We start from the raw sequence: 26,677 nt of genomic DNA on the forward strand, positions 1-26,677 counted from the left end.
GGCCATTTTGTTGGCTAATATCGGAGCGGTGTAAGAATCTCCGATCATAATATCCTGCACCGGACTCTATTCCGTTGCCGGTGTTGTGTACAACCACCAATTCGTTGAAAACGCCAATTACTGCTGGTCTAAAGAAACCGGAAGTTAAGTGGTTGGAGTTTCTGAAGGGTTGGAGAATTTGACAGAACACCAGCAAACATCGAGTCTGCCCGACCCGTGGATATACCCCGAACCGGCCTACAGCTACGACGGGCTGGAGAATTTCATAGAACACCCGTGGGCACGCTCCCTGGCCTGGTCATAAAGAGGAAAATCCTTTCCGGGGCTCACGTGGTTAAATGGCTTACTATTGATTTATCAGTCTCTTCGGTTTATTAAGCATACGCCATATTGCTAACGAGTTAGTGATTCCTTGCATGACATTTTTATTTCATCAAGTGTGCAGTCACAGCACCAGGGACCCCCAGGCCATGACTTCCACAGAGGGCTGTATTGCACTGAGAATGAACCTAGAAAGGGTGATGCAGTGAGAAGTAACTTATAAACAGAAGAGGTAACCCGTGACTGCACTATACTGTGTGAGTGGGATCTGAGCATGCGCAGAGCCACAGCGGCGTGATTTAGGCATGCGCACAGCCACCGACTACAGCGCCGGGCTCTGGGCATGCGTGGTGTCCGCTCTGCGACCAGCGCCTGCATCTGAGCATGCGTACTATCCACTCAGCTACAGGTCGCCGCTCATCTCTGAAGATTCGCTGTTGCGGTGATGACTGTATTGAGCGCGCAGCGCAGCCTACCTTGCCGGTTTCCTTGTTATGATTTTCCGGGCCTCTCATTGGACGAGGATGGGAGAGGGGCGGCACCCGTTGGCCGCTGTCTCCAGTCTTTGGTAGAGCTGGGTTAGGCTGGTCCAGGCGGAGGAGGCAGGTCAGTGACTGAGGTATGGCCGGTGTGTGATCCGTGCAATGACTGAGGAGCGGAGGGGAATGTCCTGCCAGTCAGGGCTGGGAATGTGTGCTCTGTGCTCCCCTCCATGGGTGACACCCGGGTCCTATGTGTGTGTGTGTGATGGCGAGTGGGGACACTTCTCATCTCTGCTGTCAGCACAAGTGTGTCTGTGAGCAAAATGTATGAGTGGAGTGGAGAAGGGTTAGCACCCCTGTCAGGTTTTACTGCTATCCATGACACCAATAGTAACATTCCCCCTCACTTCCTGTCCTGGTGACACCGCTTTCATTACACAGGAAGTGAGCTAAACGCTCCAATGGCAACACTGATACAAAAATAAAACCCCTCCCTTTTTTTTTCTTTTTTTTTTTTTTTTAATAGGTGATATCTGGAACTCAAGTCAGCTCTTTTTATTGTTGTCAGTTTCCCTGTTGCAGATTTTTCCTCACTTCCTGTCTGGTAAGAAAGATGCCACTAGAACAGGAAATGAGGGGAAATCTTTCTATGGAGCTCCGGATAGCAGTAAGACCTGACCGTCTCTTATATATGTGATTTGTGGGGATGAGCTCAGGCGTGTTCGCATGGAACACGTGCAGAGCCCGCCAGGAAGTCGGTGCAGTGCTGCGCTAATCACAGGCAGCGAGACATTGCCCCGATGCGTGGCTGCAGAGATTGGGCGATGTCTCGCTGCCTGTGATTAGCGCAGCTCTGCACCGACTTCCTGGCGGGCTCTGCACGTGTTCCATGCAAACACGCCTGAGCTCATCCCTAGCGATTTGAGGGCCGGTTCAGAACACCCCTTATAGTAGAACGCTGTCACTGCGAGGCCAGCTGTTCAATCAGAATATGTAACGGAAGTGACGCTCTGTCACCGCCATCTTGGTACACCTCGCACTCGGCCGCAGTCAGAAGGTGGAAAGCGGACATCTTTTTACACCCAGCGGAGTCCTGCCTTTCACACTTATTTTTGCCAGTAAACTCTACTTATATAGTGAAATACAGTATTCTGAACTCTGTCTGACTGTTTAGATGTCGAATTTTAAAAGCAGCGGCTGATCTTGCAGGTTTGATAATCTGACAGAACACGCTGCTTTTTAAAATTCAACATCAAAAGAATCCGATGGATTTCTAAATACTGTGTGGGCGGAGCTCCTCACATCCACACTGTTTTTGAATTGTGACTCCCGCCGCTGTCACTTGGCTTCAAGCGATTATACTGGGATGATGAAATAAGAGAGGGGAATAGATTTGGCGCTATACCATTCCTAATTCAAACTAAATGAGTAGAGGAAAAAATATGCATAAATTTTCCAGCGTTGCTGGCAAATATTTTAGAGTAGAAATTTAAAAATAAAAATAAAGATAAGAATAGAAATAAAAATAAAAGAGTAAGGATATAAAACTCTAAAATAATACTCCTATGTATATGTTAATCAATCAATCTCAATAGTCCATACAGAAAATATATATAAACAGATATACTATTCCTTAAATGCAAATATTAAAGTGCAAGTGACAAAAACCAGTGTCTTTTGTTTAAATGCAAAAAAACAGAACAAGTGTCCAATCATGAAGTAAGTGTCCAAACATAAAATGGTATGTGATAAAAAGTCTGTGAAGAAAAAGTGAAAAAAATGATCAAAACTTGATTATAAAAGTTGATGGAAAAATGTAAAAATTGATATAAAAAATTAAAAAATGAGAAAAAAGGGTAAGATGATGACAAAAAATATAATAGTAAATAAAGGTGAAAAATAGATGATAAAAATTGATGATAAAAAGTGAAAAAGTATGATGGTAAAAAAACACAGTGAAAAAAACAGTGATAAAAAATATATAAATAGAATCAGGTGGTAAAAGAATCTTCTATGTATGGGGGAGGGGTGGAGGGGGTGACTTCAATTTCTGTTCCCAGTGCTCGGTGACCACTTATGTAATTTGCTCTCACCAGAGGTATGACCCCATCCAGGGTGGATCAGCCTTCACAGTATAAGCCACTGTGTCGCTTCCTGGCCTGCCTCTGCTGTGGTGCTGGGGAATCCCTCGTTCCTCCGTGGGTATATTGTGCCTCGTTTACATATAACAGGGAAGAGGCATATCCATGGTGTAGTATGTTTAAAGTATAAATTTATTTAGATCAACATAAAACTACTCACAATCAGTAAGGTAAAATCACGTTTGTATTGCTGTATGTTTAAAAAGTCCCGCTCGGCTTCCTCGCCGTCTACGCTGAAGGTGTACGCTGTCTGGCCACGCCCTACGCGTTTCGTCATACAGACGTCACGGATCCCAGAGACGGCGGGGACCATCCTTATTGCGCAGCGCGACTCGCGCATGCGCAGTAGGGAACCGGCAAATGAAGCTGCAAGGCTCCACTTCCTGATTCCCATACCCAAGATGGCGGCGGCAGCAGCACCCGAGAGACGATTGAGAGATTGGCTTCGGGTGCCGACATCGCGGGCGAGCTGGGCGGGTAAGTGTCATTATTTTAAAAGTCAGCAGCTGCAGTATTTGTAGCTGCTGGCTTTAAAAAAAAAAACGGCGGACTCCCGCTTTAAGCCCCGAACCAATTTGCAGCCAAAGGACCAAGCCCCTTTTTTGCGATTCGGCACTGCGTCGCTTTAACTGACAATTGCGTGGTCGTACGACGTGGCTCCCAAACAAAATTAGCGTCCTTTTTTCCCCACAAATAGAGCTTTATTTTAGTGGTATTTGATCACCCCTGCGGTTTTTATTCTTTGCGCTATAAACAAAAATAGAGCGACAATTTTGAAAAAAATGCAATATTTTTTACTTTTTGCTATAATAAATATCCCCCAAAAATATATAAAAAAATTTTTTTCCCTCAGTTTAGGCCGATACATATTCTTCTACAAATTTTTGGTAAAAAAAAATCGCAATTCGCGATTATTGATTGGTTTGCTCAAAAGTTATAGCGTTTACAAAATAGGTGATAGTTTTATAGCATTTTTATTCATTTTTTTTTTTTTACAAATAATGGCGGCAATCAGTGATTTTTGTTGTGACTGCGACATTATGGCGGACACATCGGACATGACACATTTTTTGGACCATTGTCAATTATACAGCAATCAGTGCTATTTAAATGCACTGATTCCTGCATAATGACACTGGCAGTGAAGGAGTTAACCACTAGGGGGCAGTGTAGGGGTTATGTATGACGTGATGTGTGTGTGTTTTTTTTATTTTTTATTGTAGGGGGACGTGGCCTGGCATGGGACATCACTGATTGTCTTTCCCTACACAGATGATCGGTGACAGCCACAGTAGGAAGCACGGGGAGAGGTGTGTTTACACAGACCTCTCCTTGTTCTTCAGCTCTGTGACCGGATTGCGGGACACGAGCGGCGATCGTGTCCACTGGTCCCGCGGCCATGGTCACGGAGCTCAGGACCGGTTCGGGAGCTTGCCACCGGTGGCACGCTCCCGACCCACGGCTGAGCACTTAAAGAGCAACGTACAGATACGTGCTTGTGCCCAGCCGTGCCATTCTGCCAACGTACTTCGGTGCGAGGCGGTCCTTAAGTGGTTAAAGAAAGTTTAAAAAATATATTTCCAGTGGTAAGGCAGCGCCATCTTAAGTATTGTTTCCTGAGTCCACAGTAGTGTATTTCTGCCCTTACATTGAGCACTTCATAGTTTCATAGTTTCATAGTTAGTAAGGTTGAATAAAGACACCAGTCCATCCAGTTCAACCTGAGTGAGTGTCTACAATAGACCCTATCCCTGTACATTGCACACTCACATTGGTCCCTACCCTCAAGGCACGCACAATCCAAGGTCCCCATTCATATACTAGGGCCAATTTTGGACAGAAGCCAATTAACCTACCTGCATGTCTTTGGATTGTGGGAGGAAACCGGAGTACCCGGAGGAAACCCACGCAGGCACAGGGAGAACATGCAAACTCCAGGCAGGTAGTGTCGTGGTTGGGATTTGAACCAGTGACCCTTCTTACTGCTAGGTGAGAGTGCTAACCACTACACCACTGTGCCGCCCGTACTGTACTGTTAACCAAGCCTCCTTCTAAATCCAACGTTTCTTTGGCAACCCTGCTCATAGCTGACTTGTTTTATTTCATAGTATTTACTTGTGCCGATTATCTAGTGTTTGCCTGTGTCAGATCAGCTCTGAGTGATTATGCAGTCTAGTGGGATATCAGTGTTGTGCTGTAGGAAGTCCTGATAACAGACAGACAAGCACACAGAGTGTGCTGTATGCAAATCAGGAGAGATCTGGGCATGCTCAGTGATGTCATTCTAAAGAACAAAAAGGATTACAACAATACTAAGCAAGTAAGGCAATATCTACAAGCAGTGTTCATTATGGTTTTTTATGCTGATTTACATGGGACAACGTTGTCCACTTTAAAGCAGAGGTCCACCCTAAAGTGGAGCTTCCGCTCATTGGAACCCTCCCCCCCCCCTCCGGCGCCACAATTGGCACCTTTCAGGGGGGAGGGGGGTGCAGGTACCTGTACAGTACAGGTATCTGCACCCACTTCCGGCGTAGATTCTGAAGAAGCTACGCCCCTTTCCGCAGAATCTACGCCCCTTTCCGAAGGTCCCCCGCTGCCTGCTGGGAAACACACGGATCCCAGAGACAGCGGGGACCATCCTTATTTCGCAGCGCGACTCGCGCATGCGCAGTAGGGAACCGGGAAATGAAGCCGCAAGGCTCCACTTCCTGATTCCCATACCCAAGATGGCGGCGGTAGCACCCGAGAGACGATCGAGAGATCGGCTTTGGGTGCCGACATCGCGGGCGCGCTGGGCGGGTAAGTGTCATTATTTTAAAAGTCAGCAGCTGCAGTATTTGTAGCTGCTGGCTTTAAAAAAAAAAAAAAAAAAAACGGCAGACTCCCGCTTTAAGATAGGAGATCAATCAGCCACAGGTCGAGGAACCCCTGTTAGGCTCCTCTAACATGGGCGCCTCCATTTGACGGACTCTGCTTACTCAGCAGAGAGCTCGCTCCGCTGATCCCTGCTGATCGGGAGGATGACAGGTCTGTCTCGGCTCACTGTTTCCTCTATGGGAAAATCGGATGAAAATGGACCGCCTGTCCATTTTTCATCCGATCCACCAGATGGATGGAAAATAGGACCACCATCTGTCTGGATTTGGCAGACAGGATCGGATAGCAGCGGGTGTCAGCGGACATGTCACCACTGATATCTGCCGCTCCATAGGAGTGAATAGAGCGTCCAGTGAGGTTCCACCTGAAAAACCGACAGGTGGACCTGTTTGGTCAGCCCTTGTAAAAGGGGCCTTGGTATGTGGGCAGCTATCAGCTTTGTAGGTGTCAGTGGTGATGGCGGTGTATGTTTCAGCACATCAGTTTCCTTCTTTTTTTGTCCTTCTTTTTTGTTAACTTTATCATAACTGCACAACGTGACACTTCATTTGAATCTTCACACCACAGCACAGTGCATTGCACTTCTGTGTGGTGAAACATGATGCAGACCTGTGCGCTGCGGTGACTGCTGTTCATACTGTGAGGAAAAATCTCATTGCGATTGAGCATTAAGGCCCCTTTCACACATTGATGTCCGTTTTGACGGACTGCGCTTGTTCAGCGGGTGTTTGCTCCATTGATCCCCGCTGGGACGGCGGATGACAGATCCGTCTCCGTCCATTGTGCAGGGATGGACCTGTCAGAGCTCCGCTCTCCTCTATGGGGGATCGGATAAAAACGGTCCGCATGTCCATTTTTATCCGATCTGCCGGACGGATGGAAAATAGAGTTTCCATCCATCTGGATTCAGCGGATCTGAGCGTAGGGGATTGGATGTCAGCAGACTTGTCACCATTGACATCCGTCACTCCATAGACCTGCATGAAGCATCCGTTCGGGTCCACCTAAAAAACTAATAGGAGGATCTGTACGGTCTGCATGTGTGTGAGGAGCCGAACTGTATTCTGTCTTATGACAGAATGAGTGGAGTTCATAAACCTGAAGATATTGGTTTTTTGAAAAGCATTATTTTTGATTTTGCAGCATAATAAATACTGGAATTACAGTGTAGAATATTACCGGATGTTGACTAAATACAGGCATGTGTCCATATTAGGGCACTGACATCACCACCATCCCGCCCCTTTGTTTATGGGTGCTGTGTGGTGGGGAATGACCCGGCCTGTAGCTGATTGGACTAAAAGGCACAAAGTGGAAGTTCAGTTAGTAGTAAATCCGGAGGACACCGGAGCTCATTTTTGATTACCAACAAAACGCACTCCAAAGACATGCTGGTAGGTTTATTGGCTTCTGTCTAAATTGGCTCTAGTATGTGTAAGTATGAATGTGAGTTAGGGAGGGCAGGGACTGATGTGAATGTACAAAATATATAATATAATATATGTGAAGCACTGCATAAATTGATGTAGCTATACAAGTGCCTGTAATAAATAAAAATAAATAAAACAAAACAAGGGGTAGCATTACGGAACTAAAACTACATCTGTCTGTGTATGGATGCAAACACTGGCATGAGCCAGGAAGATCCGTAGAGCCGATGTGTCTCTCAAGCTGTCATTGATTTTGACAGATTGGCTGCACAGAACACCTGTCACTGCTCCGTCACATAACTACCACCCCCCCCCCCCCCCCCCCCCCCCTGCATGGAGATATGGCTCTATGTACCTTAGTGAATGAGGCCTTATGCCCCATACACACTATCAGATTTTCTGCTGAGTTTTTCCTTCAGGTTTACCAAAACCATGTAGTGCAAGGGCCTTGCCTGATTGCATACAAATTGAAACTCCTAAGGTTTGACCTCATATTATATGGTTTTGGTAAATCTGAAGGAAAAACTCAGCAGAAAAACTGATAGTGTGTATGGGGCTTAAGAGTAACCAAAACGATGTAATAAGCTGAGAAACCTAAACGATCCCTTCAAATCAGACCTGCCATTACACTGCATAGTTGATGGCAGAACTAATAAAGGAGATTGTGCAATCAGATTGGATAGTGTATGGTCAGCTTTTGATATTTTATGCATTTGGCCCATTATTAGATGTAGCTCTCAGATTTTCTTGGTTTTAAAATGATCATCATTTTCATCCTGTTGTATTAGGAAGCCTTTCTGGAAGAAGACTTCTGGCTAAAGCCCATATTTACTCAGCATGCTTGTAAATGAACAATGAATGGACAAGCATCACCATTAGGTCGTTTGAAGTAGAACTAAAGGCAGGACTTTGTTGTTTTTTTTTTTTTTTATAAAATAAAAGGGGTTATAGTCCTTGTGAGGTTTTTGTTTCCCTTCACATTCTGTCCCATAGCCAAAATAGGAAGTGAGGGATTCCCTGGTTGTCCCCATTGGAAGATTTCTCCTCTATTCCTGTAACGATAACAAGTTTTGGGAATTTCTTTCAGTTTCAGTGAGAATGGTAAACAAGACGTATAGAGAGGGTGACTCTCCAGGGGCACAGATGGCAATAAAAACTTGACAGGTGTTCTAACCCGTATCCACTCTGCAAATTTTATTTTAAGGCCTCATTCACATAAGTGTACCTACCTGTATCCGTGCCAAGGCCATCTTTGTCACACGAGTTGCACAGTTTGATCCCATGCATCCACATGCTGGCAATCCATTCAAGTCTTCTGGGATGCAGTGGTTGCATGGACACAGTCGCTGGTCCTGATTTGACAGCCGTGCGATGTGTGTCCCCGAACACAGGTAGTCTGCCTTCAGGAGGTTGAGGTCCATGGAGCTGCTGAGTCCCTGTAGACATGAATGGGACTGCTTGCATGCGGATGCTTGGAACGTATGGGTATCCCTTGCAGGCAAAGACAGCCCTTTGCATGGGTGACTGGCTAGGTACGCTCGTGTGAAAAAGGCCCTAATATACTCTAAAGTGGTTGTATAGGCTGAAGGTTTTTTACCTGTGAAACAAACCTGTGTAGGTGTTGGGTGTTACATGGTTACATAGTAGGTGAGGTTGAAAAGACACAAGTCCATCAAGTCCAACCTATGTGTGTGATTATATGTCAGTATTACATTGTATATCCCTGTATGTTGCGGTAGTTCGGATGCTTATCTAATAGTTTAAAAAAAGACTATTGATGCCCCCCGCTGAGACCATCGTCTGTGGAAGGGAATTCAGCATCCTTGCCGCTCTTACAGTAAAGAACCCTTTACGTAGTTTAAGGTTAAACCTCTTTTCATCTAAATTTAATGAGTGGCCACAAGTCTTGTTAAACCTCCTTCCGCAAAAGTTTTATTCCTAATGTGAGGTCACCAGTCACTGTATTTGTATATTGAAATCATATCCCCTTTCAAGTGTCTCTTCTCCAGAGAGAATAAGTTCAGTGCTCACAACCTTTCCTCATAATTAATATCCTCCAGACTCTTTATTAGCTTTGTTGCCCTTCTCTGTACTCGCTCCATTTCCAGTACATCCTTCCTGAGGACTGGTGCCCAGAACTGTTATACGATGACCCCTGGTAACTCAAATTGCATTGCATCAACACACTATTTATTATGCCGCGTACACACGGCCGGACTTTGTACCGTCCAAAACTCAGTCGGCATTTCCGACGGAAAAATTAAGAACAGGCTCTCAATCTAAAGTCCGTCGGAAATGCCGACAGAAAAAGACCGATGGGCATACACATGGTAGGAAAAGCTCCTATCAGACTTTTTCCATTGGAAATTCCGGCCGTGTGTACGTGGCATTAGAGTGCACGATTAATCGTTAAGAATTGAGATTGCAAATCTTTCCCCCCCTCGAGATCTTAAGTATTTTCCCGGATCTATGCAGAGTTCTCTGCTCAAGCTGACAGCTGTAAAAAAACAAACAAAAACAAAACATGCAGTTTTCCAAATTTCACACATTCCTCAGCAGCTGAGTTAACTATAAACATTGTATTTCATTCTTTTAGATAAAAGGAATGAACTTCAATCTGTAAAGGAGGGAAGTTTAACCACTTAAACACTAAACCTTTTTTCTGACACTTGTTGGTTTCGAGTTAAAATCATATCTTTTTGCTAGAAAATTACATTTATATAGGTTTTTTTTTTTTAGCAGAGCCCCTGGAGAATAAAATGGTGGTTGTTGCAATATTTTATGTCACACTGTATTTGCGCAGCCGTCTTTTGAATGCAATTTGTTAGTATAAAAGTACAAAATGAATTAAAAAAAACAAAACGGTAAAGTTAGCCCAATTTTTCTGTATAATGTGAAAGGTGATGTTACGCCGTGAGAATCGTGATCTTTATTTTAAGCAAAAACATGGTGTTTCTCATTCTTCCCAGAATCGTGCAGCTCTACTATTTCTATGTAATAAGTTATTTCTTTCTTGCAAAAAGTTATTAAAATACAACATATCATCACAACATGGCCACATGCTAGCCCATAATGTATAAAAACATGATAGTGGTAAGAGTCAGATATTGGAAAAAGCCTACATGTTACGCAGTATAAGCCGCTTCTTCGGGACTGCAGTCTCAACCTCTGACTAGATACCTAGTATTAACAAACATATATGATCAATGCAAAGGAAATTCAGTGAAAACAATTCAATACAATTCTGCTTTTTTTTTTTTATTATTGTTTTGCATTGAATTTCCTATGCATTGATTATATGTGTTTAATACTAGGTATCTAGTCAGAGGTTGAGAGAATGCAGCCCTGAAGAAGCGTCTTGGACTGCATAACATGTAGGCTTTTTCCAATATCTGACTCTTATCATGTTTTTATACATTATGGGCTAGCGCATGGCCCTGTTTTGATGATATGTTGTATTTTAATAACATTTGGCAATAAAGATATAACTTTTTATATATAGTGTGTTGATGCAATGCAATTTGGACTACCATGGGTCATTGTTTGTTTCACAATAATACAATACTGGGTTGATGACCTCATGGTACCTAGCTGGTTTAGCATGCCCCCCCCCCCCCTCCTCCCTTTCATTTGCCCTTTCCATATATCACTCCATTATTACTATTAAGACCTTCTGTGTGCAGCAGCCCCTCCTAATACCTGAGCCATTTGTTCCCGCTATTGTCGATCACAGCCAGTGAGCCAATGAGGAAGGAGCCAGGCTGAGCCTACTCGGGTTTCCCCACAGCAAGCTGCTTGCTATGGGGGCACTCGACAGGAGGAAGGGGCCAGGAGCAAAGAAGAGGGACCTGAGAACAGGAGGATCTGGGCTGCTCTGTGCAAAACTACTGCACAGAGCAGGTAAGTATAACATGTTTGTTATTTTTTGAAAAAAAAAATCTCCCTTTTTAAAAGCTGTATTTCTGCAAAAGGCACCTATTTTATTTTATTTTATTTTATTTTAGGGGTGCACCGAATGGGTTTTTTGGTGCCGAAACCGATACCGAAAATGAAAAATACACTAGGCCGAAATCCGATACCGAAACAACATATTTAAAAAAATAATATTTTTATACAGGAGATGGTCAGAGACTGGGGACGTGGTACAAGAGATGGTCAGAGACTGGGGACGTGGTACAAGAGATGGTCAGAGACTGGGGACGTGGTACAGGAGATGGTCAGAGACTGGGGACGTGGTACAGGAGATGGTCAGAGACTGGGGACGTGGTACAGGAGATGGTCAGAGACTGGGGACGTGGTACAGGAGGTGTCCCCCATTGCAGCCAGAGTGTGCCCCCTTTTTTGCAGCCAGTGTGTCCCATATTGCAGCCAGCCTGTGAAGGGGAGAGGAGAGCCGCCTACGCCGCCTGTTTGATTACAGCGCCGGGAACATCACAGCTTTCATTTCAATAGCTGTGTGTTCCCAGCCGCGCCGTCACACACGGCCCCTCCCCCTTGTCCGGGCACTTTGATAGACAGATCATCTGTCCAATCCTGCGGGTGATCTGTCTATCAAAGTGCCCGGACAAGAGGGAGGGGCTGTGTGTGACGGCGCGGCCGGGAACACACAGCTATTGAAATGAAAGCTGTGATGTTCCCGGCGCTGTGATTAAACAGGCGGCGGAGGCGGCTCTCCTGCGCTACAGGACACCCCCATGATGGGCGGCACCAGGGGCGGGGCCGGAGCCCCACCCAGGCCACGCCCCATTTTTGGCTCCATTATCGGCTGTTTTTCTCTTTCGGTAAATTGCCAAAAAGGGCATTTTCGGCCGATATGTTTCGGCGGCCGAAATTTCGGTGCATCCCTATTTTATTTTTTAAATATTTATAGGGGGCACATTTCTAGTATTGACCTCCAAATGGGTCGCCTTCTCTCCTACTCACTCCCTCTCTTCTGCCTCTTCTGTGTAAATATTCACGCTGTGCCCTTCCCTTTTATTATATAAGTAGCCAGTAAATTGATTTTAATAATCCACTAATAATAGAAACTTACTGCTAAAAAAAAAAAAAAAAGAAAGAGAGATTCCGACGGAATGTGTCTGATCGGACCGTTTGGTCGGATATTCCGACTGTGTGTGGTCTGCATCAGACTGTTTCCGTCGGAGTATCCAACGGACCAACTTTTTCAACTTGCCGGTAAAATTTTCCGACAAAATGCTCCGATCGGACATACTCCGATCTTGTGTAGAGAATTCCGATCAGACAAAGTGCCACGCATGCTCAGATCAAATTCCAAAGCTATTGGCTACTAGCCTGAACGTAGTCCCGTCGTAACGAAATAACGTCATGATTTTCCGACAACTTTGTCCGACCGTGTGTATGCAACAGTTTCGGACAAAATCCGACGGATTTGGTTGTCAGAATCTCCGACCGTGTGTACAAGGGCTTAGAGTCTAGACTAGCCTTTCTCAACCTTTTCAACACAGAGGAACCCTTGAAATAGTTCTCCGGTCTCAAGGAACCCCTGCTAAAAATTAGAGATCTACAACGCATGATGCATTAGTGTGATGGTCAGTGGGAAGAATGGTCCTTACACTTGTGGTCATTGGGAAGAATTACCTCCTTACAGATGGCTAAAAGATGAATGGTGTCAGTGGGAACTTATCTGAGAGGCAGAAATGGCCCAATGCTGAAGGAACCCCTAGCAACCTCTGGAGGAACCCTAGGGTTGCACGGAACACTGGTTGAGAATCACTGCTCTAGACTGATGCAGTCTGCATGTTTAAGCACATTGTATACATAATGTATGCTGTGGAACAATTACAGAAAGATTATAAATCTATTTTTAGAATGCCATGGAAAACTACCTATGTCTTTTGCTTGCTTGCAAACCAATAATCACATTTTACTCAAATTTAACCTCTTGTGAAAATCTAACCTCTTGAAAACAATGGACCATTTGTAGACAGCACTGCCTGGTGATGTAGTGCCCTGGGACCCAAGCTTTATCACTCTCGTCAACATGGACGCATGATTGGGAGAACTATTAAATCGCTAGTTTTACTCTTTTAATAAAAATAAGAAGGGGAGCCAACTCACAAGACTCCCCTCCCTTCAGTCCTTGCTGCATTTAACTTAAAGCAGTGTTTCTCAAATCCAGTCCTCGGGCCCCCCCAACAGGTCATGTTTTCAGGATTTCCCTCAGATGAAACGGCTGTGGTAATTGCTAAGGCAGTGAAACTGATCAAATCACCTGTGAAAAATAATGGAAAACCTGAAAACATGACCTGTTGGGGGGGCCTGAGGACTGGATTTGAGAAACACTGACTTAAAGCGATATTAAACAAAAGAAAAAAAAATATTTTGCAGCTTACCAATCATTAGATGTGGTGGCTGCATTCATTTTATTTATTTTGGCTTTTCCCCTGTTTTTCTCTGGTGATCTGCCCAGTAACACACCTCCTCTATTAGAGTGCCTCCACTCTGGATGAAGGAGCACAGGGGACACCTTTTTTGGACAGTGGCACTGTCAGGGTGGGGGAAGGGGGTGCTAGTTAATACCAGATAAAAATAGAAGAAAGAAACCCTAAAGAAGAAAACAAATGCAGCCAATACTTCTAAGAATTCTTAAGCTGCAATGTCATATTTGCTTTTGGGTTTAATACTGCTCGAAGTGACCCCCATCTTCCCATGCTTTTTCCAGGTGCTGTAATGGCCCAACATTTTAAAACTACACTATGAAGTGGCAGAGACTGTCGCCACACTGACCAATCCGAATCCTTTTGTGCCTCCTTTCTTCTTGGATGACGTCCCAGAGCAAAGAGAAGATTCTCATTGGTCAGCACGGTCATGTGGCCAGCACTGAAAAAAACCTGTTTGATCCTTTGCCTGCCCCCTAGCTCATTTTATCCTGCGTTTCAGAGAGCATTAGAAATGTATGCCAGACTTCTGACACCCATGATGGGGACCCAGTAGGGGGTCAGACAAAATAAATAAAAATGATGTATATAACTGACTATAACCATACAGTCATAGAGGATAGCAACATTACAACTAAAGTTTTTTGTTGAGCCATTTTTTTCAGTTTGACTCAAGTATGTGATTCACAATTCCAAGCAACAGTCAGAAGTCACATTCTACCACCGTCTGCCAACATAACTTGAGCATGAGATGGCAAAAATAGATCAGAGTTATGAGATTAGAATGGGAACAGGATATATGCTGTAATGGTAGATGGATTTTCTTACAAGGAAGAGGACAGCTGCATGCTTGCCGGGTATTAGCCTATGTAGCAATGAAATGGTTAAATCCGTCTTTAGTGACATTGCTATATAACACACACATACAAGTCGTATAGCTGCAATAGCCAGTGTAAAAAAGCTTGGGATGGAATCAAAACACACTGAGCTTGAAGGAACAAAGTCATTGTCAAGCCAACCATAGACACTTCAAATTTGCTGAACAGATTCAAACCATGTATTGGCAGGCAACTTGGGTAAAACCAGCCTGCTGGGTTTTACATGCGATTATCACTAGCCGCTGTTATAGCCTTTAGCGTTAATTGCTGTGTTCTCCATCCTGACACACCCAGCCCCCCCCCCACCGGAACACAATGGCTCGTGGAAGGGATTTCCCTTGGCAACGCTGTTTGCCGGCCTAAGCCCTTGTACACACGGTCGGAGATTCCGACCAACCAAATCCGTCGGATTTTGACCGAAACTGTTGTCGGAAAATCCGATCGTTCAGAACGTGATGACGTTATTTCGTTACGACGGGACTATGTTCAGGCTAGTAGCCAATAGCTTTGATGTAGGAATTTGATCTGAGCATGCGTGGCACTTTGTCCGATCGGAATTCTCTACACATGATCGGAGTATGTCCGATCGGAGCATTTTGTCGGAAAATATTTCCGGCAAGTTGGAAAATTTGGTCCGTCGGATATTCCGACGGAAACAGTCCGATGCATACCACACACAGTCGGAATATCCGACAAAACGCTCTGATCGGACACATTCCGTCGGAATCTCTGATCGTGTGTACAAGGGCTTAAAGGGCAACTCCACTTTTGTGGGGGAAAAAAAAAAAATATATATATATATCATATACAATTGCGACAGAAGTCATATTGTAATTGAATGTTATTCAAAATGACTTTTCCTTTTTCAATCTGCAGTGCTGTAATTTTCTGTGAAATACAATGCGGTATGGATACCTGGAGGTGTTCTGTATACAGAAGGCATTCCAGATATGTCATTTCCTGCTTGTTTGGCTCACTGACTTTCCCAGAAGTCTGCATTAAGATACAAATCAGATTTCAGGCATCCCCTGCAACAAAACAAAAAATCATTTTTGGTGAGATACTCCCAATCGGAATCACATCTGTAGGGATGCAGGCCCAGCAGTTTTCCTCATCAGATCTTTGCAGGTGCAGCACCTGATTGATAATTATGAAACCACTCCCACTAAACTAACTTACCACATGGACATAGACAAATGCACATGGATTTCTTCAGAATAACAAAAGGTAGGAATCTGCAACGGTTTGTCAAAATCCTTGCAATGTACACCAATCACCCAGAGGGAAATAGTGTTGTTTTTTTTTTTTTTTTTTTATGGAGTTACTTTTCCAAGTGATACTAAAGACTTTTTTTTGTTTTAAAATTAAAAACGTTGTTATACTCCCCTGCTCTGTGCAGTGGTTTTGCACATGTCAGCCCCGATCCTCTTCTCTGGTTTGTCGCCTTCCTGGCTCCTCCCTCCCGCCGAGTGCCCCCACAGCAAGCAGCTTACTATGGGGGAACCCAGGCCGAGCCACTGCTCTGTGTGTCCATTCATACATGGAGCCGCGGCTCAGCTCTGCCCCCTCTCCTCCTGGCTCAGTGACTTTAGTTGACAGCAATGGGAGCCAATGGTGCTCACTGCTCTCCCAGTCGATGAGGAGGGAGAGTCCTGGATGGCCGAGGCCCTCATGCACATGGCTGGATCAAGATGGGGCTCAGGTAAGTATTAGGGGGGGCTGCTGCACACAGAAGGTTTTTTATCCTAATGCTTAGAATGCATTTAGAGAAAAAAACCTTCTGCCATTAGAACTACTTTAAAGTGGAATGCCTTAGGGTTGATTTACTAAAGACAAACAGACTGTCCTCTTTGAAATTGCAGTTGCACTCCTTTTCTCCAGAGATCAGTAAATAAGGTGAAGTTCTGCTGATTTCCATCATCCAATCGTATAAGCAAAAATGCTGTTTTTTTTTTTTGTTTGTTTTTTTTCCTTGCGCTTGATTGGATATTCTTTATAAAGTGAAACTTCACCACATTCACTAAGATCCTGTGTAAAATTAGTGCAACATCACTTGCAAAGTGCGCGGTCTTTTTTTTGCATTTAGCAAATCAACCGCTAAGTTTTTGTTTTCTTTTACCTCCACCTGTATTAAATGGGGGGGAAAAAAATAAAAAATAAAGTATTTTTAAAGGAAATTGTAAAATAGGTTAAAGGGTATACAGTGGGGAAAATAATTATTTGATCCCCTGCAGATTTTGAAAAGTTTGCCCAGCCCCCAGTGCCACCCTTTTAATTACCTGAACCCGGTCTTTACAGCGACTAGGACGAGCACACAAGCTCCAGCCGGTGTTTCAGGTCCATTGGCTCCTACTGCTGTCAATCAAATCCAATGATGTCCTGCTGTTGTGTCAATAGATGCAGCAGCAGGACATGGGAGCGTGCCCGCACGAGTGCCCCAAGGGAAAGTGACTCTAACGGGGCACTCGAGGACAGGAGAAAGAGGAGTGCCACTGATGGAGCCTAGAAGAGGAGGATAAGGGCCAATCTGTGCAAAACCAACTGCACAGAGGAGTTAAGTATGACATGTTTGTTTTAAAAAAAAACTAAACAAAAAACACAAACCTTTTAGTTATCCTTTTTAAATGATAAAGACAGAATATGAACCAAAAATCCAGAAAAACACAAAAGTTGTTATACATTGAGTTGCAGTTCAGTGAGTAAAATAAGTATTTGATCCCATACCAACCAACCATAATTCTGGCTACAGAATGTGCTCATGTGGTACACAGATTAGTCCTGTCAATTTAAGAAGGTTCTCCTAACAACAAGTCTATATGTGTATAAAAGACACCTATCCACAGAATCTTTCTTCCATTCACACATAACCATCACGGGCAAGACCAAAGAGCTGTCCAAGGATGTCGGGGACAAGATTGTAGACCTGCACAAGGCTGGAATGGGCTACAAGACCATTAGCATGGAAGCTTGGTGCTAAGGAGACAACTATTGGAGCGATTATTTGCAAATGGAAGAAATTCAAAATAAGCATCAATCACACTCAGCCTGGAGCTCCATGTAAGATTTCACCTCGGGGTCATGAGAAAAGTGAGGGATCAGTCCAGAACTACACGGGAGGATCTTGTGAATGATGTGAAGGCACCACAGTCACCAAACAAACCATTGGTAACACAATATGCCTCCATGGATTGAAATCCTGCAGCACCTGCGAGGTCCCCTCCTCAAGAAGTCACATGTACAGGCCCGTCTGAAGTTTTCACATTTAACATCTAAATGATTCAGCAAAGAAAGTGCTGTGGTCAGATGAGGCCAAAATGTAGCTCTTTGGCATTAGAGAGACTCGCTGTGTTTGGAGGAAGGAAAATGCTGACTATGACCCTAAGAACAACATCTTAGTCAAGCACGGAGGTGGAAACATTTTATGCTGTGGGGCTGCTTCTCTGCTAAAGGTACAGGCCGACTTTGCCACATTGAGGGGCCAATGGACGGGGCCCTGTATTGTAAAATCTTGGATGAGAACTTTCTTCCCTCAGCCAGAACACTGAAGCTGGGTCCTGGATGGGACTTCCAGCATGATCCAAAACATACCGCCAAGACAATAAAGGAGTGGCTCAAGAAGAACAACATTAAGGGCATGGAGTGGCCTGGTTAGTCTCCAGACCTTAATCTCATAGAAAAATTATGGAGGGACCTGAATCTTCGAGTTACCAAGCGACAGCCAGGAAACCTTAAGGATTTAGAGAAGAGGTATAAAGAAGAGTGGACAAAAATCCCCCCCTGAGAGGTGTGCAAACCCGGTAACCAACTACAAGAAACGTCTTACCTCTGTGCTTGCCACACTGTATAAACTCTTAACACATTTCCCCTATTTGCTCCCTTTTAGTCTGGTAAATTTCCCATTGAAAGCATTTTTATTAAATCTGTTTGAAAAGTGCAAAAAAAAAAATAGCTTTTTGTCCAGCCAGAAATTTTGTGGGCTGATAACTGCCTGTGTGTTATCTGCCTCTGGGCAATTATCAGATGGACTACAAAACACCACCAAGTCCAATCCCCACCTAAGGTTGCCACCTCATCCCTTTAAAACTGAACACATGAATTATACAGCTTCTGAGGCTAATTTAATGCAGATAAGGCACCAAGTGAGTTTAATTACCACCTTGATAAGCCACGGAACCTGTGTAAATAATGTGTTCAGTTTTAAAGGGGTGAGGTGGCAACCCTATCCCCACCCCCCACTCGTTATGAAAAAGAGAAGGAGGTGTTATGTAGTCCTAACATGCTCCCTTTCCTAGGCTGGCAACACAGGTCTTAATGGCAGGATTACCAAGTTAAATTAAAGGAGAAACGTTTGAAAAAAAAAAAAATCAAATGCAGCTACCACATCTAAGGACCGGTAAGCTGCAATACTATCAATGTTTTTTCTCAATTTTATATACACATTAATGATATGCCTCTTGTAGACCGTGACCGTTTTCAAGTGCTCTAAAGCCTTAAGCCCCATACATACTATCAGATTTTCTGCTGATTTTTTGTGTTTTAGATTTACCAAAACCATGTAGTGCAAGGGCCTGCCTGATTGCATACAAATTGAAACTCCTAAGGTTTCACCTATTATATGGTTTTGGTAAATCTGAAGGAAAAAATCTGCATAAAATCTGATGGTGTGTATGGGGCTTTAAAGTTTTTGATCCATTCTATGCATTAAGGTTAAAATACCATCTGTTGCAGAGGGTTCCCCCCCATCCCCCCTATACTTACCTGAGCCTGGACTTGATCCAATTATCAAGCAGCAATTCTGTCCCTCATCACTGGGCAGAATGCTAGCAGCGGGAGCCATTGACTTCCGCTCCTGTCAATCAAATCCTATGACAAGGGAACAGGGTTGGGGCAGAGCCCTGCTGTCTGTGCTAGATGCAGACAGGGAGGCTCGGGAGGGGGCCCACACGAGTGCCCTCATAGAAAGCGACTTTCTATGGGGGGGGGGGGGGGGGCATGTAGTTGGGAAGAGGAGACAGAAGTGCAGGCGGGCGGACCCTAGAAGAGTAGGATCGGGGCTGCTCTGTGCAAAACCATTACACAGAGTAGGTAAGTATTACCTTTTTTTTTTTTTTTTTTTATTGAGGTATAACATAAAAACAGGGTGTACAGGCACCGAGAGGACAATAAGTACATTCGTGAGATAGGCTAAAACTGCTTACATGTATATCTCTCATGTTGCCTTTGAACAGAATAATGAAATAAGCAGTGAACCCAATAATTGGAGAGGAAAAGAAAAAAAAGAGAAAACTAGAAACTGTTAGATTCAAAACAACACAAATGTGGGGGTTGTAATATCATTAGACCAGATTATAGCAGCGTAATGCAACCGTAAAGGTAAGTACCGTACGTTTTTTTTTTTTTTTTTTTTTTTTTTAAAGAGAAGCATGGCTTTTTAAATAAAATCATACTCGCCTAGATGGCTTTAGCACCGGTATCATCTGCAGCTGTTCCCCGCTGCCTCTTAAGACCAGTAACTGAGAGATCAAAGACTGCTGATCGCTCAGTTTTCTGTCTTCAGCCTGCAGAGAACTGGTGAATGTCAGTCTCTGGCTCTCTGCTCTACCCTCCAGCGCTCCCTGGAGCTCTGGGCTGTGGAGGGGGCGGGAGCGACTGGCTCAGCGTCTCACTGAGAGCCTGAACCAGCTGCCAATCCAGACTGGAGACGGGACAGGTGGATCCCGACCATATAGTCGGAATCTTTTCAGGGCCTGGACTGGGTCTGTGACATCAGCGCACTTTAGCTTGCTGTCGGCTGAAATTGGATCACAGAAGTGCAGAACTACTGGCACTCCTGTAAACCATAGGAGATGTATAGCCAAATAAAAGCTTTGGCAAAAGGGCTCCTTCATTATCCTGTTATGAACCATGTCCATTTTAAATGAATTCCTGCAGCTCTAATTACTACATTGGCTTCCTAAATGCACAGAAAAAGGTATTGGATTTTTTTTCTTTTTGTTTTTAAATGATGGCTGTTATCCACTCCTGTCATTTTTGGTCCGTATCCTGCATCCAACTTGTAGACACATGCTCCTGGGGGGTTCTACTTTAACTTTTGCAAAATGAATTCTAATAAATAAGGTAAAACTATGTTCACTTTGAAAATATACAATCATGTGTGCAGGGAAAAAAAATGAATGTTTGCTCCTATGTAATGCTAGCAATGAATACAGACTTCATATTATCCACTTTGTAGAGTAAAGGGTCACTGAGCTCAGTAAGCAGTCTGTATTAATAAATCGGCCTCATTGTCTATAACCTGTTTGATATGTGGTTTCAGCCGGATTAATCCATCTATGAGCGGCTTCAATCCAGTGTGTCTGTTCTGAAGGAGAACACTAGGTGTGTACAAATCATATCCACAAATGATGTTTTAATAGGATATTTACTCTTGTGTTCCTAGGGTAGACACAGATATTATTGTTACTTCCATACGATTCTCGGTTAGATATGATGTAGTAATGTTGTTTTTTTTTTTAAAGTCATTGGCTGGGATTGTAAATCTCAGCTCCTTGTCTGAGCTGAACCTTGTCCTCTCTCAGCATATTGAGCTGTGGCTCCAGCAGCGGCATAACAATGAAGTTGGCAATAATAAGAGCCAGCCTTTCTTCAGCAGTGCACAAAGCAAGTCCAGTGCTGCTTGAGTTTCATCTTTTTCTGTAGCGGTGTTCTAATTATTCTGAAAAAGTGATGTTAAATTGATACTAAACACACTGTTCAAAGGGGAATTTCAGTCATTTCATTTTTCCATCTGTTAAATCTTCTGCCCTTGTTGTTGTAACTTTGGATACTAAAACATATATATATTTTTTTTTCTGCCAGTAAAAATACCTTATACAGCCCACTTCCCGTTTCTTGTCTGGTAAAATACCTAGGCGTATGAAATTATGTATAACTCTCACGAAAGTTTGCCAGGAAGGGAGGGGGGATGAGTCATAAGAGGGCAAATTAGAGCTGCAGAGCTGGAGGTGTGCGTCTGTGCAAATCCAGGAAGTGAACAGGCAGCAGCTTCAGCTGCCCACAGTTAAAGAGGAGGGTCACCCTCAAAAAGAAATTACATCAAAATGTTCCTAAAAATCTGAATAAAAAAAATAATATATATATATATATTTTTTTTACTTATCAGAAATGGCTGTTGCTAGGCAGATTGTTCTAATCTGCCACTTCCTACACCACGGTGATCTTCAGTCTTCTCTCCTCCTTGTGTTGTCTTCTGGGGAATGTGGTGCGCTGTGTTCTGGGAACTGTGTGTGTCCGACAACACAGCCGGACATTAACAAAGCACTGCAGGACCCGCACATGCGCAGTAGAAAATGGGCAGTGAAGCCGCAAGGCTCCACTGCCTGTTTCCCTTAGTACGAATGGCGGTGCCGGGACCCGATAGCCGAGGGACGGGTCGGCCTCGAGCGGCCGACATCGCGGGCGTCCCTGGACAGGTACGTGTGCTTATTAAAAGTCAGCAGCTACAGTGTTTTGTAGCTGCTGATTTTCATTTTTTTTTATAAAAAAAAAAAACATTTTCAGCTGGCCCACCGCTTTTAAAACGATTGCAATAAGACTCGGTGGAGGGAGATTTCTGCAGCATATTTGGCAAGTACAGAAGAATTTGCAGTATTTATAAAATAATATGCAAAGTGGTTGGAGGGAAGCTTCAGAATGGCAAAGATGTTTTTATTACAAATTATGTGAGAAGATTGCAGTTCCACTTTAATTTACATTGCCTCTTCTATTTCTATATGTGGATGATGGCACTCTAATTTTTATTTATTATTATTTTATTTTTTTTAGTAAATAAAAACATCTAAAATACCTTCTTTCCTAATTGCTATACAGCTGTCACATGACCCAGCTGTTTCTCAGCCTGTCTTCAGGGAAACATAAGCATGAGGAGCTTCTAGTCTTCTGCTGCTGGTCACATGTTCAAAAAAAAAATGTGTTTGGAATACAGAGTAAAAATAAATATCAACTGTTTTAAATGGTCATACAAATATATATTTGAAATCCAATCTTTATTATTTTGTGGAAATAACATGGTGTGAGTGGATTTCTGTCAGTCACAGGCTGTGTCATGCCCCTCCAGCTTGTGTCTTAGAATAAGAGGGAGGTGAAGTCGCCATTAATCTACATGTCATAAAAGATCTTGCGAGCTACCAATAATAATATATTAGGCTAAAAAGCCTTAAAGTAGCATTCTGATGCAAGGAAATGTAATAATACCTTTCAGCTGCTGACACCAGTCACACTCCCATATGTTTTGTTAACCTCCTTGGCGGTATCCCCGAGCGTGACTCAGGTTTGATTTTTTTTTTTTTCTTGCAGGAGCGGTAATCCCGAGTCACGCTCGGGGTAACATTGCAGAGCTGTCCTCCCCTGTGATTGCCGACGCGATCGCTGGCGAGATCACCGGCATCTCACTTCCTGGTTCCGTTCCCTGCGAACAGCAGCGGCGCATGGGAGCGGAACTGGGCGGGAATTTCAAAAAAGTAAAACAACACAAGCACATAAAAAGAGGAGATACACTGTAATCTGAGAGGATTACACTGTATTATCTCTTTATCTGACTGATAACTGTACAGTGCCCCTTGCCTCCAATAAAATAATCTAACATGGCATCAAAAAAGCGCCACTTCGCTACAAAATCGCCTTTGGACCAGCTGAGTGACAGCGGCAGCGACATAGAGTTGCTCGCAGAACTTAGCGATAGTGAGTCGTGGGGAGAATTGTCGTCTGACACTGACACGGATCTGACAAGTGACAGCGGTGATGATCCTGCACCTGACCTCAGCGATGTGCGCAATTTTTGCCCTATCCACTGCGATACGGACCAGGTAGCGCCGCCAAGATTCCCCTTCACTGGATCACCTGGGATGAAGGTAGATGTTGAGCGTGACAACCCTCTGGCATACCTGCAATTATTCCTCACTGAGGAGGTAATTGAAAAAATTGTCACAGAGACAAATCGCTACCAAGAGCAGCAATCCGCTACACTGCATGCCAGGTTTTCCCGAAGCAGAAAGTGGGAACCGGTGACCAAAGAGGACATCTGGCAGTTTCTGGGACTCATTATTCTTCAGGGGGTGGTGGGGAAACCGCTCCAGAAATGGTACTGGACCACCAATAAATTACTGGCCACGCCGTGATGTCCGAATACCGTTTTTCATCACCCTCATCATGAAGTATTTCCACTTCACAAACAATGAAGAGTTTGATGAGGCAACGCATCCTGCACCCAAACTAAAAAAAAATCCCGCCAGGGAGGTTAAACTAAACAATTATATATAAATGCATTTACATGTAATCTCCCGCCCCCATTGTGTTTAGCTGGTTAGTGAGCATGGAGGAGGAGGAAGGAAGTTGCCTGCCATTTACCACTGTGTATACACCCACATGTGTGACTCTCTAGTCACGTGGGCTTGCTCAGATGTAATGGGGAGGAAATGTTCAGCATAGAAACCTTTATCGCCTCTCTCCCGCTGCGCTCCGGTGCCCTCCGCTGTTTTCTGGAGCTGTCGGCGGAGGCGATTGAGGGGAAGATGGCCCCCACCCATCTCCATAACAATGCAGGGCGGAAGCAACGTCAAAACGTCACTTCCGCCCACAGCTCTTAAAGGGCCATTTTTATTTTATTTTTTTAAATGACAGATTTTTTTTTTAATTTTTTTTTTAATTTTTTTTTATTTTATTGCATTTTAGTGTAAATATGAGATCTGAGGTCTTTTTGACCCCAGATCTCATATTTAAGAGGTCCTGTCATGCTTTTTTTCTATTACAAGGGATGTTTACGTTTCTCTTGTAATGGGAATAAAAGTATATATATATATTTTTAACCACTTTCAGACCGGACCATTTTGCTGGTAAATGACCAGAGGTCTTTTTACACTTTGGCACTGCGCTGCTTTAACTGGTAATTGCGTGGTCATGCAATGTTGTACCCAAACAAAATTTGCGTCCTTTTCTTCCCACAAATAGAGCTTTCTTTTGATGGTATTTGATTGCCTCTGCGATTTTTATTTTTTGCGATAAAAACGTAAAAAGACCGCAAATTTTGAAAAAAAATGATATTTTCTACTTTTTGTTATTAGAAAAATCCAATAAACTCAATTTTAGTCATACATTTAGGCCAAAATGTATTCAGCCACATGTCTTTGGTAAAAAAAAGTCAATAATTGTATATTTATTGGTTTGCGCAAAAGTTGTCACATCTACAAACTAAGGTACGTTTTCTGGAATTTACGCAGCTTTTAGTTTACGACTGCCTATCTCATTTCTTGAGGTGCTAAAATGGCAGGGCAGTACAAAACCCCCCCAAATGACCCCATTTTGGAAAGTAGACCCCCTAAGGAAATTGATAAGAGGCATGTTGAGCCCATTGAATATTTTATTTTTTTGCCTCAAGCGATTGAATAATGACAAAAAAAAATATATATTTTTTTTTTTACACAAAGTTGTCACTAAATGATATATTGCTCACACATGCTATGGGCATATGTGAAATTACACCCCAAAATAAATTCTGCTGCTTCTCCTGAGTACGGGGATACCACATATGTGGGACTTTTTGGGAGCCTAGCCGCGTACGGGGCCCCGAAAACCAAGCACCGCCTTCAGGCTTTCTAAGGGCGTTACAGTTTTGAAGGCCATAAAATGCCAAGATGGCACAAACCCCCCCCAAATGACCCCATTTTGGAAAGTAGACACCCCTAAATTTAGGGGTACACTAGTGAGACTAGGTAATAAATGGCGGGTGCCCTGAAACTATAAAAAAATAACTAACCAACCATCGTCACCTGTAACAGTTATATGGTGATCACTGGTGAAAGGGTTAACTAGGGGGCAATCAGGGGGCTTTATGCGGTAGTATATGGGGGTCCCTGGCGCTATAAAAAGCTGCGGCGAACCTAAATACCTACCTGCCTAACTAGCGTCACCTGTGACACTAATACAGCGATCAGAAAAACGATCGCTTATTAGGCTGGGTTCACACTGGAGCGATGCGGGAACGCCACGAATGCGCGGCGGGTTCCCGCATCGCATGCCTCCCGGCGGCAGTTCACACTGCCCTATGCGAACTGCTGGGAGTGTCAGTGAAATGTTACTGACACCCCCAGATCAGTTCGCATATCGCAGTGCGATCTGCAAACTCGGATCGCATGGTGTGAACACCCATGCGATCCGATTCTGCTGCGGGCCAAAAAAAGGGTCCCGTGCGAATTTGCGGCGGGTGCGGCGGGTGTGGCGGGTGCGGCGAATGGCTGAACTCGAATCGCACAGAGATCGGATGTGATTTGCACTGCAGTGCGGTGCGAATCACATCCGTTCTCATAAACCGCTGCAATGTGAACCCAGCCTTAGTGACACTGGCGACGGGGGGTGATCACGGGGTTAAACCTTTATTGGGGGGGTTAGGGGGGTACCTTAGAACTAAAGGGGGCTAACCCTAACTGCCCTAACAGTTATTAGTCACAAATGACACCCGCCGGGTGATCAGGGGGTTAAACCTTTATTAGGTAATAAATGGCGGGTGCCCTGAAACTATAAAAAAATAACTAACCAACCAGCGTCACCTGTAACAGTTATATGGTGATCACTGGTGAAAGGGTTAACTAGGGGGCAATCAGGGGGCTTTATGCGGTAGTATATGGGGGTCCCTGGCGCTATAAAAAGCTGCGGCGAACCTAAATACCTACCTGCCTAACTAGCGTCACCTGTGACACTAATACAGCGATCAGAAAAACGATCGCTTATTAGGCTGGGTTCACACTGGAGCGATGCGGGAACGCCACGAATGCGCGGCGGGTTCCCGCATCGCATGCCTCCCGGCGGCAGTTCACACTGCCCTATGCGAACTGCTGGGAGTGTCAGTGAAATGTTACTGACACCCCCAGATCAGTTCGCATATCGCAGTGCGATCTGCAAACTCGGATCGCATGGTGTGAACACCCATGCGATCCGATTCTGCTGCGGGCCAAAAAAAGGGTCCCGTGCGAATTTGCGGCGGGTGCGGCGGGTGTGGCGGGTGCGGCGGGTGCGGCGAATGGCTGAACTCGAATCGCACAGAGATCGGATGTGATTTGCATTGCAGTGCGGTGCGAATCACATTCGTTCTCATAA

The 26,677-nt window shown here is 44.1% G+C and overlaps 1 protein-coding gene across 25 annotated transcripts in view; it reads left to right on the forward strand.

Annotated features, from left to right (window-relative positions):
- Positions 1-715: 715 nt before the first annotated feature.
- Positions 716-26,677, forward strand: part of PPIP5K1 (diphosphoinositol pentakisphosphate kinase 1) — a 332,491-nt gene continuing 306,529 nt past the window's right edge. For 8 of the 25 annotated variants that reach the window (XM_077473346.1, XM_077473350.1, XM_077473353.1 and 5 more), the window contains exon 1: positions 718-940. The gene's annotated coding sequence lies outside the window, so the exon portion shown is untranslated. Of the gene's footprint in view, positions 941-20,888; positions 20,909-26,677 lie in introns of those variants that run through there. The other 17 variants (XM_077473354.1, XM_077473358.1, XM_077473355.1 and 14 more) reach the window with 6 other exon arrangements.

Source organism: Lithobates pipiens, unplaced genomic scaffold, assembly GCF_037356315.1.
Source record: "Lithobates pipiens isolate NorthernLeopardFrog02 unplaced genomic scaffold, aLitPip1_a1.2 Scaffold_8, whole genome shotgun sequence".
NCBI classification, from domain to species: domain Eukaryota; kingdom Metazoa; phylum Chordata; class Amphibia; order Anura; family Ranidae; genus Lithobates; species Lithobates pipiens.